The sequence below is a fragment of the Ochotona curzoniae genome, unplaced genomic scaffold (assembly GCF_017591425.1).
Source record: "Ochotona curzoniae isolate NIBS_2020 unplaced genomic scaffold, NIBS_Ocur_1.0 contig_4502, whole genome shotgun sequence".
Classification (NCBI taxonomy): Eukaryota; Metazoa; Chordata; class Mammalia; order Lagomorpha; family Ochotonidae; genus Ochotona; species Ochotona curzoniae.
The window spans coordinates 13,279-27,962 of record NW_024466308.1 but is presented as its reverse complement, the minus strand read 5'-3'; the positions used below and the strand labels follow the sequence as shown (position 1 = coordinate 27,962).

Below are 14,684 nucleotides of genomic sequence, written 5' to 3'. Positions count from 1 at the left end.
ACAGGCAGGACTTTGTGATGCACCCTGCAGATGATGCTCTGGCTGTGTCTGTCGCTGCCCTCAGCGATCCTAACCTCACAGGTGAGTCTACTTGGAGCAGACCGTGTCTGCACCCGTTACTGACCTACTTAGATCCTGTTTGTTGGCGGGGAGAGCCAGGCTCTTCTGCTGGGACTCCTGGTCTTTTAATTAGACCCAGACTCAGTGCCACCATAGCAGAGACTGCCCCACAGGCATCCTGGATCACTCATCCTCTCTCTTTTTTTTTAATTTATTTTTATTATTTTTTCATTGGAAAGGCGGATATACAGAGAGGAGAGACAGAGAAATAGAATTTGAATAAATAAAAATAGATAGATATAGAAATAGGAATGTAAAGGAATATAGAAAAATATATAAATAAATAAAACTAAAAATAAATTTAAATATAAAAATAGAAATATATCAATACATAAATAAATATAATTTGATATATAAATAGCAATTTAAATAAACATAGAAAAATATATCAATAAATAAAAATATAAAAATATAAATGTATCAATATATAAATAAATATAATTTGATATAGAAATATGAATGTAAAGAAATATAGAAAAATATAAAAATTAATCTAAATATTAAAAATATGAATATATCAATATATAAATGAATATTTGAATAAATAAAAATAGATACATATATAAATATGAATGTAAATAAATATACAAAAATATCAGAAATATATATAAATATAAAAAATATAAATATATCAATAAATAAATATAATTTGAATAAATAAAGATGGATATATATAAATAGGAATGTAAATCAATATAGAAAAATATATAAATAAATAAAAAATATAAATATAAAAAATATAAATATATCAATATATAAATAAATATTTGAATAAATAAAAATTGATAGATATATAAATAGGAATGTAAATAAATATAAAAAATATCCGAAATAAATGTAAATAGAAAAGATATGAATATATCAATATGTAAATAAATATAATTTGATATATAAATAGGAATGTAAATAAATATAGAGAAGTATATAAATAAATAAAAATAAAAATAAATAGAAATATTAAAATCTATAAATATAAATAGCTATGTAAATATGAAATGGTGAAATAAATATAAATAAACATATAAATAAAAACAGACATAAATATAAAAACTTAGATAAATAAATAAAAATAAATATATCAATAAATAAAAATATAACTATGCCGATCCGAAGCCAGGAGCCTCTTCCGGGTCTCCCACGCGGGTGCAGGGTCCCAAAGCTTTGGGCCGTCCTCCACTGCTTTCCCAGGCCACAGGCAGGGAGCTGGAAGGGAAGCGAGGCTGCCGGCGCCCACATGGGATCCCGGGCGTGCAAGGCGAGGACCTTTAACCACTTGCGCCACCGCGCCGGGCCCAATAAGTCATATGTTTTAAAAGTTTATACACATAGGGCCCGGCATGATGGCCTAGGGGCCAAAGTCCTCACCTTGAACATGCCAGGATCCTATATGGGCGCTGGTTCTAATCCTGGCAGTCCCGCTTCTCATCCACCTCCCCGCTTGTGGCCTGGGAAAGCAATCGAGGACACCCTAAATCTTTGGGACCCTGCACCCACATGGGATACCCGGAAAAAGCTCCTGGCTCTTGGCTTTGGGTTGGCTCAGCTCCAGCCATTGCGGCTGCTTGGGGTGTGAATCATTGGACGGAAGATCTTCATCTCTGTCTCTCCTCTTCTCTGTATCTCTGCCTTTCCAATAAAAATAAAATAAAATTGTATTCAAGTCTGACCTGGCCCACCTTGGAAACCTACGTGGTCGGTCTGCAGCACAAGAGTCACGTGTCCCCGCACGCAGGGGCGAGGCCAGATCGTGGGGGCCGGTGTTGACGACAGGTGCCTAATGTCTTCCTCGGTGCGGTGGTCACTAGGGCTCAGGCCCTAGGGTCGGAACCCCTCCCTGCCCACAAGCAGAGCCCTTTTTGGGGCATTCAGAACCGTGCGCGTGTGGATTCCAATAGCGCCGTCTCCGGGGAGGCTGGGGACGGGGAGCGGGTGTCGGGGAGCAGCGCCCGGCGCCGGGAAACCGGGAGAGGGGCGAGCGCGTGGGGCGAGCGCGTGGGGCGAGCGCGTGGGGCGAGCGCGTGGGGCGAGCGCGTGGGGCGAGCGCGCCTCTTCCCGCCCGCCCCGGGCAGAGGGCTCCCACCCCAGGCAGCTCCACTCCTTCCGGCTGCCCCTGAGCGCCCCCGCCCCGCCAGTCTGCCCCTCGTGATTGGCCGCGGGTGGGTACATGGTAGCGACCACTCCAGTCCTGGGCCAGCGGGCGACCGTGCCTCCGGTCCCGCGGGAGTGAGGAGCTCGTGCGGCACGTCCGCGCAGCGGAAGCGGGAAGTGGACGGTATTGCAGGTGAGTCGGCGTGGCGGGCGGGAGCCCTGGACGCCCAGCACGGGGTGTGAGCCTGGGCCTCCACCCGGGGCTGCACCCGGGCCCAGAGCAGCGAGAGCAGCGAGAGCAGCGGGCACGGTAGGGCAGGTCGGTTAGCCCGGTGGAGGCCCCGGCCGCCCGGTGCGCGCGTCCTTCCTTGCCGTCTGTCTTCCGGAGCTCCCCCACCTCCACCGCCCTGGTCTCCCGGAGCCCCGGTTTCTCTGAGGACACGGGTCCAGGGCTTGGGACGCTGGCGCCGGGAGTGAAGACCCGTGAGAAGGTGACCCCGTGAGGGGGCGTCGGGACCCTGAGGGGTGTCGGGACCCTGAGGGGGCGTCGGGACCGGGTGAGGGGGTGTCGGGACCCTGAGGGGCGTCGGGACCGGGTGAGGGGGTGTCGGGACCCTGAGGGGGTGTCGGGACCGGGTGAGGGGGCGTCGGGACCCTGAGGGGGCGTCGGGGCCGGGTGAGGGGGCGTCGGGACCCTGAGGGGGCGTCGGGACCCTGAGGGGGCGTCGGGACTGGTTGAGGGGGCGTCCGGACCCTGAGGGGGCGTTGGGACCCTGAGGGGGCGTCGGGACTCTGAGGGGGTGTCGGGAACCTGAGGGGGCATCGGGACCCTGAGGGGGCGTCGGGACCCTGAGAGGGCGTCGGGACCGGGTGAGGGGGTGTCGGGACCCTGAGGGGCGTCGGGACCGGGTGAGGGGGCTGACCGGGTGAGGGGGTTTCGGGACCGGGTGAGGGGGTGTCGGGACCCTGAGGGGGTGTCGGGACTCTGAGGAGGCGTCGGGACTGGGTGAGGGGGCGTCGGGACCCTGAGGGGGCGTCGGGACTGGGTGAGGGGGCGTCCGGACCCTGAGGGGGCGTCGGACCGGGTGAGGGGGTGTCAGGACCCTGAGGGGGCATTGCGACTGGGTGAGGGGGTGTCGGGACCCTGAGGGGGCATTGCGACTGGGTGAGGGGGCGTCGGGACCGGGTGAGGGGGCGTCGGGACTGGGTGAGGGGGCGTCGGGACCCTGAGAGGGCGTCGGGACCGGGTGAGGGGGCGTCGGGACCGGGTGAGGGGGCGTCGGGACCCTGTGGGGGCTGACCGGGTGAGGAGGTGCTGGGACACGGGTTGAGGACATGTGAGGAGCTGCTGGGACTCGGGGTCGGGACGCAGTGAGGAGGCGGTGAGGGGTCAGGACCCCATGAGGAGAGAGCTGGCACTGTAGTGAGACCTGGCGGTGGCACAGGGCACCAGGCGAAGTGGAGGCCTAGGCTTTAGCCCGGGAGCATTTTTGGTAGGCTCTGGGTACAGACCCCGTTGCTCACGGATGGCCGCCCTTTCCGGGGCTGAGCTGTGGATGCTGAGCGTTTGAGGTATCTGGGTTCAAGCCTGGCCCCCAACTGCACCCTGGGAGGCACCTCATTCCAGGGATTCAGACGTTTTCTGGCGGAGGGTAGAAGGAAATTTTGCATGCGTGTGGTCCTTGGCCATTCCCAGTTGGGCACCACAGCTGATCTGGCATGGAGGTTGCAGTGCGGCCTGCTGTGTGCACATGGTCTGATCTTGGTCTTTGTTGGCAGAGTGGTATGATGCAGAGCTTCTTGATGTTGCTGAGGGAGCACGGGGACACCCACCCGCCCACCCACCCCCGGCGGAGCTGGTGCCCCTCGCGGGCAGCCTATGCCATGACATCCAAGATGACCCTCACTCAGATGCAGCCTTTGGTTTCTGCCATCCTGGACAGCCAGCTGTGCCCAGCTGCACCTCCTGGACAATGCAGATGTGGCCCTGGTGTGTGCCCGTGTCCCGGCCCAGCGGGAGCAGCAACAGGCGGCCTGCCGGCTTCTGGAGGTACATGTGGGCTCGGTGGCCATCGGAAGGAAGGGGCAGGGTGCACCATTCAAGCATTATCCACATGCCGGGAGCTAGCAATGAGTTGCTGCTGGCCCACATCTCACAGACCAACCCCTTAGGGCTGCCTGGGAGAGGTGTTTTATACTAAGATTCGTTCGGGTAATTCTCACTTGAGTGAGTGACAAGCAGCTTGGGAATCTGAGTACTGGATGTGCATCAAGTGGTGCCAGCTCATAAACACAGCAGGTGGAGTGAAACCCGATTTCTTTTCTGGCTTTGAAGCGCTGACAGTGATCAGATGGCCAGGTACACCCGTCATCACCCCGGTCCCCAGTCTGGCGGCACCTGGAATCCCTCTCAGTATGTCATTCCCTCTGCAGGAGGCCAAGACCTTGCTCTGTGCAGTTGATGCCTCCCTGGCCGCTTGATGTCACTTGTTCCAGGTTCTAGCTTGTGCCTGTTTATTCCTTTCCCACTGTCGCCCTCAGCACTGCTAACCGTGGGTCCATCCAGACCTGGTTCTTCCTACCAACATGTGGCTTTAGTGGACTCTCCTTGACAGGGTTGTCGGGTGCCAGGAGGCAGCCGTGAGCTGGTGCAGCTCTGCGACGACGTTCGCTACGACCTGGCCAGGAGGAAGCTGGGTGTGGCTGCGCTGACCCCGGTGCAGAACTTCCGCTGCAGGAAGAGATACTGCTGGGCTTTAGCTCTGTGTGTCAGGGGCTCCTGAGGGGGGTTGGCCATGCCCTTACGTTATTTTCTGTTGCCAAGCGAGGCTCACAGGTCTCGTTCTGAGTGCTACCCCACCCCTCCCTCCCTGTGGCTCCTGGAAGAAGAGATGGATTGTACTACAGAGGCTTGCTTGCAGGGAGGCCAATGTGAGGCAAGTCCTTCAGAGTCCAGCAGTCAGTGAGCCTGGGACCGCTAGGGCTGTGTGACCCACCACACAGAGGCTGACAGCCTGCCAGTGGAAGCCCAGCAGAGGCAGCCACTTGGTGACCAGTGTAGGGGTGGCATCCTGTCACTCAAGCTGTTTGGGGAGCACTCCCTGGGTCTGGATGCTGGGGGCACCCTAGGCTTGCTTTCCTGCAGGTGGCACTGACACGAGACCACGGAGTGCTAAGCGGATCGACCGTCGCTAGCGGGAGGGTCTCTGCAGAGACCATGGTCTGAGGGGGCTGGGCTGCGGGGAGGGGCTTCTTCAGTGTTGGTAGTGCAGGTCTATCCCAGCCTTGGAAGGAGACCCTGCCTGAGGGATGGTGGTGGCCTTGTGGGCACCAGTGTTTAAGGGGTGTCCGCTGGCTGAAGGGGTGTTCGCGGCCTTTGCAAAATGCAGCAGTGGGCCCGGCTCGGTGGCGCAAGTGGTTAAAGGTCCTCGCCTTGCACGCCCGGGATCCCATATGGGCGCTGGTTCTAATCCCGACAGCCCCTCTTCCCTTCCAGCTCCCTGCCTGTGGCCTGGGAAAGCAGTCGAGGACGGCCCAAAGCTTTGGGACCCTGCACCCGCGTGGGAGACCCGGAAGAGGCTCCTGGCTTCGGATCGGCATAGTATCAGCCCGTTGCGCTCACTTGGGGAGTGAATCATCGGACGGAAGGTCTTCCTCTCTGTCTCTCCTCTCTGTATATCCGCCTTTCCAATGAAAAAATAATAAAAATAAATCTTTAAAAAAAAATAAATCTTTAAAAAAAAAAAAAAGAAAGAAATGTTGCTGTCACGGGGCAGGGGACCGCTGGGCCCCCTCACTGTGCTGTTCTCATCTCCTCCAGGAATCCCCCACCCGCAGGCCTCTGCCCGGATGGCCTCAAGAGTCGGAACTTCCCCAGAGAGGTCCGCAGGAGGCTTCAAGACTTTGCCTTGGCCGTGAGCATTAACCCCAGCAAGGCTCAGCGGGTAAGAACAGGTGGAAGCCTTACCTCTGCCTCAGCTGCCTGTCCCTGGGCCTTTGCCCCCACGCCTGTTCTTTATCCTCTTTTGGGAGGGCGTGCCCTGTGCCTAGTCTACAGAGGGCAGTCCCAGTCGCCTTCTTAGGTTCTCAGTGTGGCTGTAGGCATGGAGGCTGAGATGGCTGGTACTGGGTGTGGGTTGAGGGTAGGGGCATTGGCCCACAGTGCCTGGTTCCTGCTCCCTCAGCACATCCGTCCCGCGGTCGCATGGCTCCTCCTGGTGGCCTCTCCTGTCTGCTGCTTACTGGGCTGGGTCCCCCCCCTCTCTGCTGGGGCTTTTGCTCAGGGTCGCCCCATGTGTGGGGTGCATGGTGCTGGGGGCGGTGACTGCACACAGCAGGCCCCTCCCGAGGTGGCCTCTCCTGTCTGCTGCTTACTGGGCTGGGTCCCCCCTCTCTGCTGGCGCTTTTGCTCAGGCTCGCCCCATGTGTGTGGGGTGCATGGTGCTGGGGGCGGTGACTGCACACAGCGGGCCCCTCCCGAGGTTCAGGACACTGCGGGCCCGCTCTGCAAGGTTCAGGACACCGCGGGCCTGCTCTGCAAGGTTCAGGACACTGCGGGCCTGCTCTACAAGGTTCAGGACACTGTGGGCCTGCTCTGCAAGGTTCAGGACACTGTGGGTCCGCTCTGCAAGGTTCAGGACACCGTGGGCCCGCTCTGCAAGGTTCAGGACACTGCGGGCCCCTTCCGAGGTTCAGGACACTGCGGGCCTGCTCTGCAAGGCCTGCTGAGGCTCTGCTCCCTAGGACGCTTGGCCTGGCCTGACTCCCGAACTGAGCCTGGGCCTGGGAGGTGTTGTGTCTTCTCCAAGCAGGTGGCTAGGAGAGGCCCTGGTCAGCCACCAGCGCAGCGGGTGCCGATTCTGCTGCCTCTGGAGGGGTCAGCTTGGTTTCTGTGGAAGTGTGGGCACGGACCAGGAGTTAACAAAGCTAATTGTGCTGTTTTCGGACAGGAGAGTTTGGCTTGACTGCAGAGCGGGTCTACAACTGGTTTGCTAATTACCGGCGGTGCCAGCAGTCCCTGCTCCAGCATGTGCAGCCAGCCCAGCGGGTGGTGGCCAAAGACCCCGGTACAAAGGAGAGACGTCTGGACCGCTGGTGTCATTGGTCCGGTGGGTGTCTCCAAGGCCCTAGCATCATGGTATCTGGAGGTTTGCTTTCTGACAAGCCCCCTCGTTGCATTAACTGTTACGGGACGCTGGAACAGGGGCACTGTGGCTATAGGTGCAGACCTCACCAATGTTCAGCACAGTCAAGACCTCACCTGGTGGCCAGCTAATCCTGAAGGTAGAGAGAGTCAGACTGTGCCGAGGAATGGTGTAGGTGAGGTTGTAGGTGCCCGGCCCCCCGCCCGTGTGCCCAGATTGCCATGTGGAGATAGATGGGCATCGGTGTGGGGATCAGGGAGTAGATGTGGGTCTGGGGATAGCTCACAGCAAAGATTGATGACCCAGTGGCCACACCCTGCTCTACTTGCTGGAAGGGAGGCCGAGATAGAGTCCCGAAGCCTCTCCTTCCCTCTGTTTTTTTTTCCAGCCCGGCCCAGGGACGGCGTACCTCCGCAGTCTCCAGACGCCCTCCAATGACCTTGGGAGGCCCTGGCCCTGGTCACAGACCTTCCTGGAGCTGAGACGATCTCAAGGCCCCTGGCTCCCAGGTACTGTTGTCCTCACGTGCTATGGGGCCATCTCACCTGTTCGTTCGCCTTCTCAGCTGAAGGTGAGGATGGGAAGTGGGCGTGAGTGTGCTGGGGCCACCGCACAGGTACCAGGTCAGTGACTGCTGATTGATTGGAGGAAGGGGAAGCCACATCAGAGACAGAGCAGCTGTGACTCTGGAACCTGACATGGAGCGAGGCCCACCTTCATGTGTGTTTGGGAAAAGGGGGGAGATTGACTTCGCCTGCAGACGACCCCAGCTTTTGTGGTTTGTGAGTCTGCTGTAGTCTGTCTGTTGTGCATCCCGTGCGGTCAGCACCTTTCTCCTTTGCAGAATGCTGTCTGAGCACTCTGCTTTGTGTACTGCCAGGAAGACCTCGCAGAAGGAATGTGGGAAGGAAGAAGCTGAGCACCTGCAGCAGGCATTTTTGAACCTTGGAGAAGAAGTATATGGCTTTATTACAGGAAAACCAAGTGCACTTTTTAAAACAATGTATTTGAAAGGAGAACAAGAGATTTTTTTTTTTCTATTTTATGGTTCATTTCCCAAATGGCTTCAACAGTTGGAGCCAGGTGAGGCCAAAGCCAGGAACCAGCTCTTTCCGGGTCTTGCGTTTGGGTGGCAGGGGTCCCGGCACCCAGGGCGGCATCTTTCACTGCTTCCCCAGGTATATTGCTGGGGAGGTAACTTGGAAAGTGGAGCAGCTGAGACTGCTGGGTCCAGTATGGGATGTCAGAGTTGCAGGCCACAGCTTAACCCAACACACTTCAACGCCAGCTTCGAAAGAGTGTGAGTGAACCAAGAATCCAAGCTCAGACCAAGGCTGAGGCTGAGTCCTGAGGGCAGCTGGGGGTGTGGTTTCCTAGTGGTGAGGTGTCCAGAAGTCACCTAGGGGGAGGCCATGCTGCTGCTAAGTGAAGGATTTTTAAGCGTGTAGTGTTTTTTCTTGGCTTATTTCGTTAGTCCTTCTCACAGTAGGCAGATAGAGAAAAGGAGGAACAGGTCATGAAAGAGTTTTAGAATTTGATTTTTGCTGCTTTTCCAACCAGCCCATATTTGTCTGCTGCCTCATAAAGATAAGGAAAGTACAGAGAGCTCGGTGTTTGTCAGCTGTGGGCCTGAGGTTCATGTCAGGTCTGATCGTTAGGTCACACGCTTGTGTTGCATGTGGTCCCTCCTGAGGACATTTGTACCTGGGCCTCTGGTAGGTTCGTATGACCTCGATTCCAGCTGTAAAATGGTGTGTTACTGAAGTCCAGGGAGGGGATGCAGTGAGCGTTCCTTGAAATGCAATGCTTCGTTACCAACTTCTGCCTTGTATGCCTTTAAAATCAACTGGCATTTATTTTCTGGACTATTGGGCTTTTGCTAATCATGTTAAGTTGCCAACACTGCATTGAAGCTCATTGTAAATAAACTATGAATGCTTTTGTGGTTGGTCTTCATGAAGTAATCTCTGGAAGCCAGGTCTGGTGCAGTCTAGCCCTGGGTCTGGCGTTGCAGTGTGGTGCGTAAAGCTGCCCCTGCAGTGCCGCCATTCTGTGTGGTTGCTGGTTTAAATTTTAGTTGCTTCCTGCTGATAGCCTGGGAAAGCAGCAGAGGATGGACCAACTCCCTGGGTCTTTGCACCCATGTGGGAGACCCAGATGGAATTCCTGGCTTTGGACCGGCTCAGCCGAGCCATTTGGGAAATAGACCAGTGGATGGAAGATTTGTCTCTATGTGTCTTCTTTCTCTTTCTATAACTCTGCCTTTCAAATTAATCAATCTTTTACATAAATGTCTTTTGTATTTCTAGATTTTTTTCGTAGGAATACAGTCCTTGTAGTGGCAGTCATAGGTTTAGAATAGGGGCCTGGCGCGGTGGCGGGGTGGTTAGGGTCCTCGCCTTGCACACCCGGGATCCCATATGGGCGCCGGTTCTAATCCCGGCAGCCCTGCTTCCCTTCCAGCTCCCTGCCTGTGGCCTGGGAAAGCAGTCGAGGACGGCCCAAAGCTTTGGGACCCTGCACCCGCGTGGGAGACCCGGAAGAGGCTCCTGGCTTCGGATCGGCATAGTATTGGCCCGTTGCGCTCACTTGGGGAGTGAATCATCAGATGGAAGATCTTCATCTCTGTCTGTCCTCTCTGTATATCCGCCTTTCCAATAAAAAAAATAATAATAAAAATAAAGAAAACCCTTCTTCTTAAAAAAAAAATAGAATAGGAGCAGTGTGTTAGTGCTGTGCTGGGCCCTGCAGCCTTTGTGGTTGAACCTAGACGAGCCTACATTGTGTAGCCCCCACTGTCGATGGAGGGACAGTCTTTGCTATGTTTTCCAGGTTCCTGCAGGGTGGTGAGATGCACCAGGAAGAGCATGGCAATGATCCTGCCTCCGTCCTCACCATCTGCCCTGGCTCTGGTCTCTGCACTCTGCCTGCCAACAGTAGCGTTGTGGAGCCCTCTCTGGTGGCCTCTGAATCGTGGTTGATGTCCCTTGCGCTTGCATCCTCCAAGGATATTTCCTTGCAGGCTGGACATCTGGTCCCCGGTCACAGGCAGGACTTTGTGATGCACCCTGCAGATGATGCTCTGGCTGTGTCTGTCGCTGCCCTCAGCGATCCTAACCTCACAGGTGAGTCTACTTGGAGCAGACCGTGTCTGCACCCGTTACTGACCTACTTAGATCCTGTTTGTTGGCGGGGAGAGCCAGGCTCTTCTGCTGGGACTCCTGGTCTTTTAATTAGACCCAGACTCAGTGCCACCATAGCAGAGACTGCCCCACAGGCATCCTGGATCACTCATCCTCTCTCTTTTTTTTTAATTTATTTTTATTATTTTTTCATTGGAAAGGCGGATATACAGAGAGGAGAGACAGAGAAATAGAATTTGAATAAATAAAAATAGATAGATATAGAAATAGGAATGTAAAGGAATATAGAAAAATATATAAATAAATAAAACTAAAAATAAATTTAAATATAAAAATAGAAATATATCAATACATAAATAAATATAATTTGATATATAAATAGCAATTTAAATAAACATAGAAAAATATATCAATAAATAAAAATATAAAAATATAAATGTATCAATATATAAATAAATATAATTTGATATAGAAATATGAATGTAAAGAAATATAGAAAAATATAAAAATTAATATAAATATTAAAAATATGAATATATCAATATATAAATGAATATTTGAATAAATAAAAATAGATACATATATAAATATGAATGTAAATAAATATACAAAAATATCAGAAATATATATAAATATAAAAAATATAAATATATCAATAAATAAATATAATTTGAATAAATAAAGATGGATATATATAAATAGGAATGTAAATCAATATAGAAAAATATATAAATAAATAAAAAATATAAATATAAAAAATATAAATATATCAATATATAAATAAATATTTGAATAAATAAAAATTGATAGATATATAAATAGGAATGTAAATAAATATAAAAAATATCCGAAATAAATGTAAATAGAAAAGATATGAATATATCAATATGTAAATAAATATAATTTGATATATAAATAGGAATGTAAATAAATATAGAGAAGTATATAAATAAATAAAAATAAAAATAAATAGAAATATTAAAATCTATAAATATAAATAGCTATGTAAATATGAAATGGTGAAATAAATATAAATAAACATATAAATAAAAACAGACATAAATATAAAAACTTAGATAAATAAATAAAAATAAATATATCAATAAATAAAAATATAACTATGCCGATCCGAAGCCAGGAGCCTCTTCCGGGTCTCCCACGCGGGTGCAGGGTCCCAAAGCTTTGGGCCGTCCTCCACTGCTTTCCCAGGCCACAGGCAGGGAGCTGGAAGGGAAGCGAGGCTGCCGGCGCCCACATGGGATCCCGGGCGTGCAAGGCGAGGACCTTTAACCACTTGCGCCACCGCGCCGGGCCCAATAAGTCATATGTTTTAAAAGTTTATACACATAGGGCCCGGCATGATGGCCTAGGGGCCAAAGTCCTCACCTTGAACATGCCAGGATCCTATATGGGCGCTGGTTCTAATCCTGGCAGTCCCGCTTCTCATCCACCTCCCCGCTTGTGGCCTGGGAAAGCAATCGAGGACACCCTAAATCTTTGGGACCCTGCACCCACATGGGATACCCGGAAAAAGCTCCTGGCTCTTGGCTTTGGGTTGGCTCAGCTCCAGCCATTGCGGCTGCTTGGGGTGTGAATCATTGGACGGAAGATCTTCATCTCTGTCTCTCCTCTTCTCTGTATCTCTGCCTTTCCAATAAAAATAAAATAAAATTGTATTCAAGTCTGACCTGGCCCACCTTGGAAACCTACGTGGTCGGTCTGCAGCACAAGAGTCACGTGTCCCCGCACGCAGGGGCGAGGCCAGATCGTGGGGGCCGGTGTTGACGACAGGTGCCTAATGTCTTCCTCGGTGCGGTGGTCACTAGGGCTCAGGCCCTAGGGTCGGAACCCCTCCCTGCCCACAAGCAGAGCCCTTTTTGGGGCATTCAGAACCGTGCGCGTGTGGATTCCAATAGCGCCGTCTCCGGGGAGGCTGGGGACGGGGAGCGGGTGTCGGGGAGCAGCGCCCGGCGCCGGGAAACCGGGAGAGGGGCGAGCGCGTGGGGCGAGCGCGCCTCTTCCCGCCCGCCCCGGGCAGAGGGCTCCCACCCCAGGCAGCTCCACTCCTTCCGGCTGCCCCTGAGCGCCCCCGCCCCGCCAGTCTGCCCCTCGTGATTGGCCGCGGGTGGGTACATGGTAGCGACCACTCCAGTCCTGGGCCAGCGGGCGACCGTGCCTCCGGTCCCGCGGGAGTGAGGAGCTCGTGCGGCACGTCCGCGCAGCGGAAGCGGGAAGTGGACGGTATTGCAGGTGAGTCGGCGTGGCGGGCGGGAGCCCTGGACGCCCAGCACGGGGTGTGAGCCTGGGCCTCCACCCGGGGCTGCACCCGGGCCCAGAGCAGCGAGAGCAGCGAGAGCAGCGGGCACGGTAGGGCAGGTCGGTTAGCCCGGTGGAGGCCCCGGCCGCCCGGTGCGCGCGTCCTTCCTTGCCGTCTGTCTTCCGGAGCTCCCCCACCTCCACCGCCCTGGTCTCCCGGAGCCCCGGTTTCTCTGAGGACGCGGGTCCAGGGCTTGGGACGCTGGCGCCGGGAGTGAAGACCCGTGAGAAGGTGACCCCGTGAGGGGGCGTCGGGACCCTGAGGGGTGTCGGGACCCTGAGGGGGCGTCGGGACCGAGTGAGGGGGTGTCGGGACCCTGAGGGGCGTCGGGACCGGGTGAGGGGGTGTCGGGACCCTGAGGGGGTGTCGGGACCGGGTGAGGGGGCGTCGGGACCCTGAGGGGGCGTCGGGGCCGGGTGAGGGGGCGTCGGGACCCTGAGGGGGCGTCGGGACTCTGAGGGGGTGTCGGGAACCTGAGGGGGCATCGGGACCCGGTGAGGGGGCGTCGGAACCCTGAGGGGGCGTCGGGACTGGTTGAGGGGGCGTCGTGACCCAGAGGGGGCGTCGGGTCGGGGTGAGGTGGCGTCGGGACCCTGAGGGGGCGTCGGGACCCTGAGAGGGCGTCGGGACCGGGTAGGGGGTGTCGGGACCCTGAGGGGCGTCGGGACCGGGTGAGGGGGCTGACCGGGTGAGGGGGCTTCGGGACCGGGTGAGGGGGTGTCGGGACCCTGAGGGGGTGTCGGGACTCTGAGGAGGCGTCGGGACCCTGAGGGGGCGTCGGGACCCTGAGGGGGCGTCGGGACTGGGTGAGGGGGCGTCCGGACCCTGAGGGGGCGTCGGACCGGGTGAGGGGGTGTCGGGACCCTGAGGGGGCATTGCGACTGGGTGAGGGGGTGTCGGGACCCTGAGGGGGCATTGCGACTGGGTGAGGGGGCGTCGGGACCGGGTGAGGGGGCGTCGGAACTGGGTGAGGGGGCGTCGGGACCCTGAGAGGGCGTCGGGACCGGGTGAGGGGGCGTCGGGACCCTGTGCGGGCTGACCGGGTGAGGAGGTGCTGGGACACGGGTTGAGGACATGTGAGGAGCTGCTGGGACTCGGGGTCGGGACGCAGTGAGGAGGCGGTGAGGGGTCAGGACCCCATGAGGAGAGAGCTGGCACTGTAGTGAGACCTGGCGGTGGCACAGGGCACCAGGCGAAGTGGAGGCCTAGGCTTTAGCCCGGGAGCATTTTTGGTAGGCTCTGGGTACAGACCCCGTTGCTCATGGCCGCCCTTTCCGGGGCTGAGCTGTGGAAGCTGAGCGTTTTCAGTGAGCAGCAGCGGCAGTGGGCAAGTGCCCCGGAACGCCTTTGGGGCCTCCCCGAGGAAACAGAATCAAGTTTAACAGAATCAAGTTTATCTTGTGCGGAAAAGGGAGGCTCAGGGAAGTCAGATGACTGGGGGCAGGCTCTGGAGTAACAGTTAAGTCTGCTGGGGATCCCACCTATCGTTGTGAGGTATCTGGGTTCAAGCCTGGCCCCCAACTGCACCCTGGGAGGCAGGGAAGCAGTGGGTGATAGCTCAGGTGGTCGGTTTGTGTTGTCCACGTGGGAGGTCCATACTAATTTTCACCTGGCTTTGCATAGCCTCTTGTGAATATTTGGGGAGTAGACTAGCAGGAGTTCTCTCCCCACCTCATTCCAATGACATCAGTAATAGTGTTGACAAAGAGGAGGACTAGTGCTGGCCACTCTCCCTTGGGGTCACCCTCTCAGGATTCAGACTTTTTCTGGTGGAGGGTAGAAGGAAATTTTGCAGGCGTGTGGTCCTTGGCCATTCCCAATTGGGCACCACAGCTGATCTGGCATGGAGGTTGCAGTGTGGCCTGCTGTGTC

General features: G+C 54.4%; 1 pseudogene; it reads left to right on the top strand.

Annotated features, from left to right (window-relative positions):
- The first annotated feature begins 2,355 nt into the window (after positions 1-2,355).
- On the top strand, positions 2,356-12,866 carry LOC121160431 (annotated as a pseudogene).
- The last annotated feature ends 1,818 nt before the right edge of the window (positions 12,867-14,684 follow it).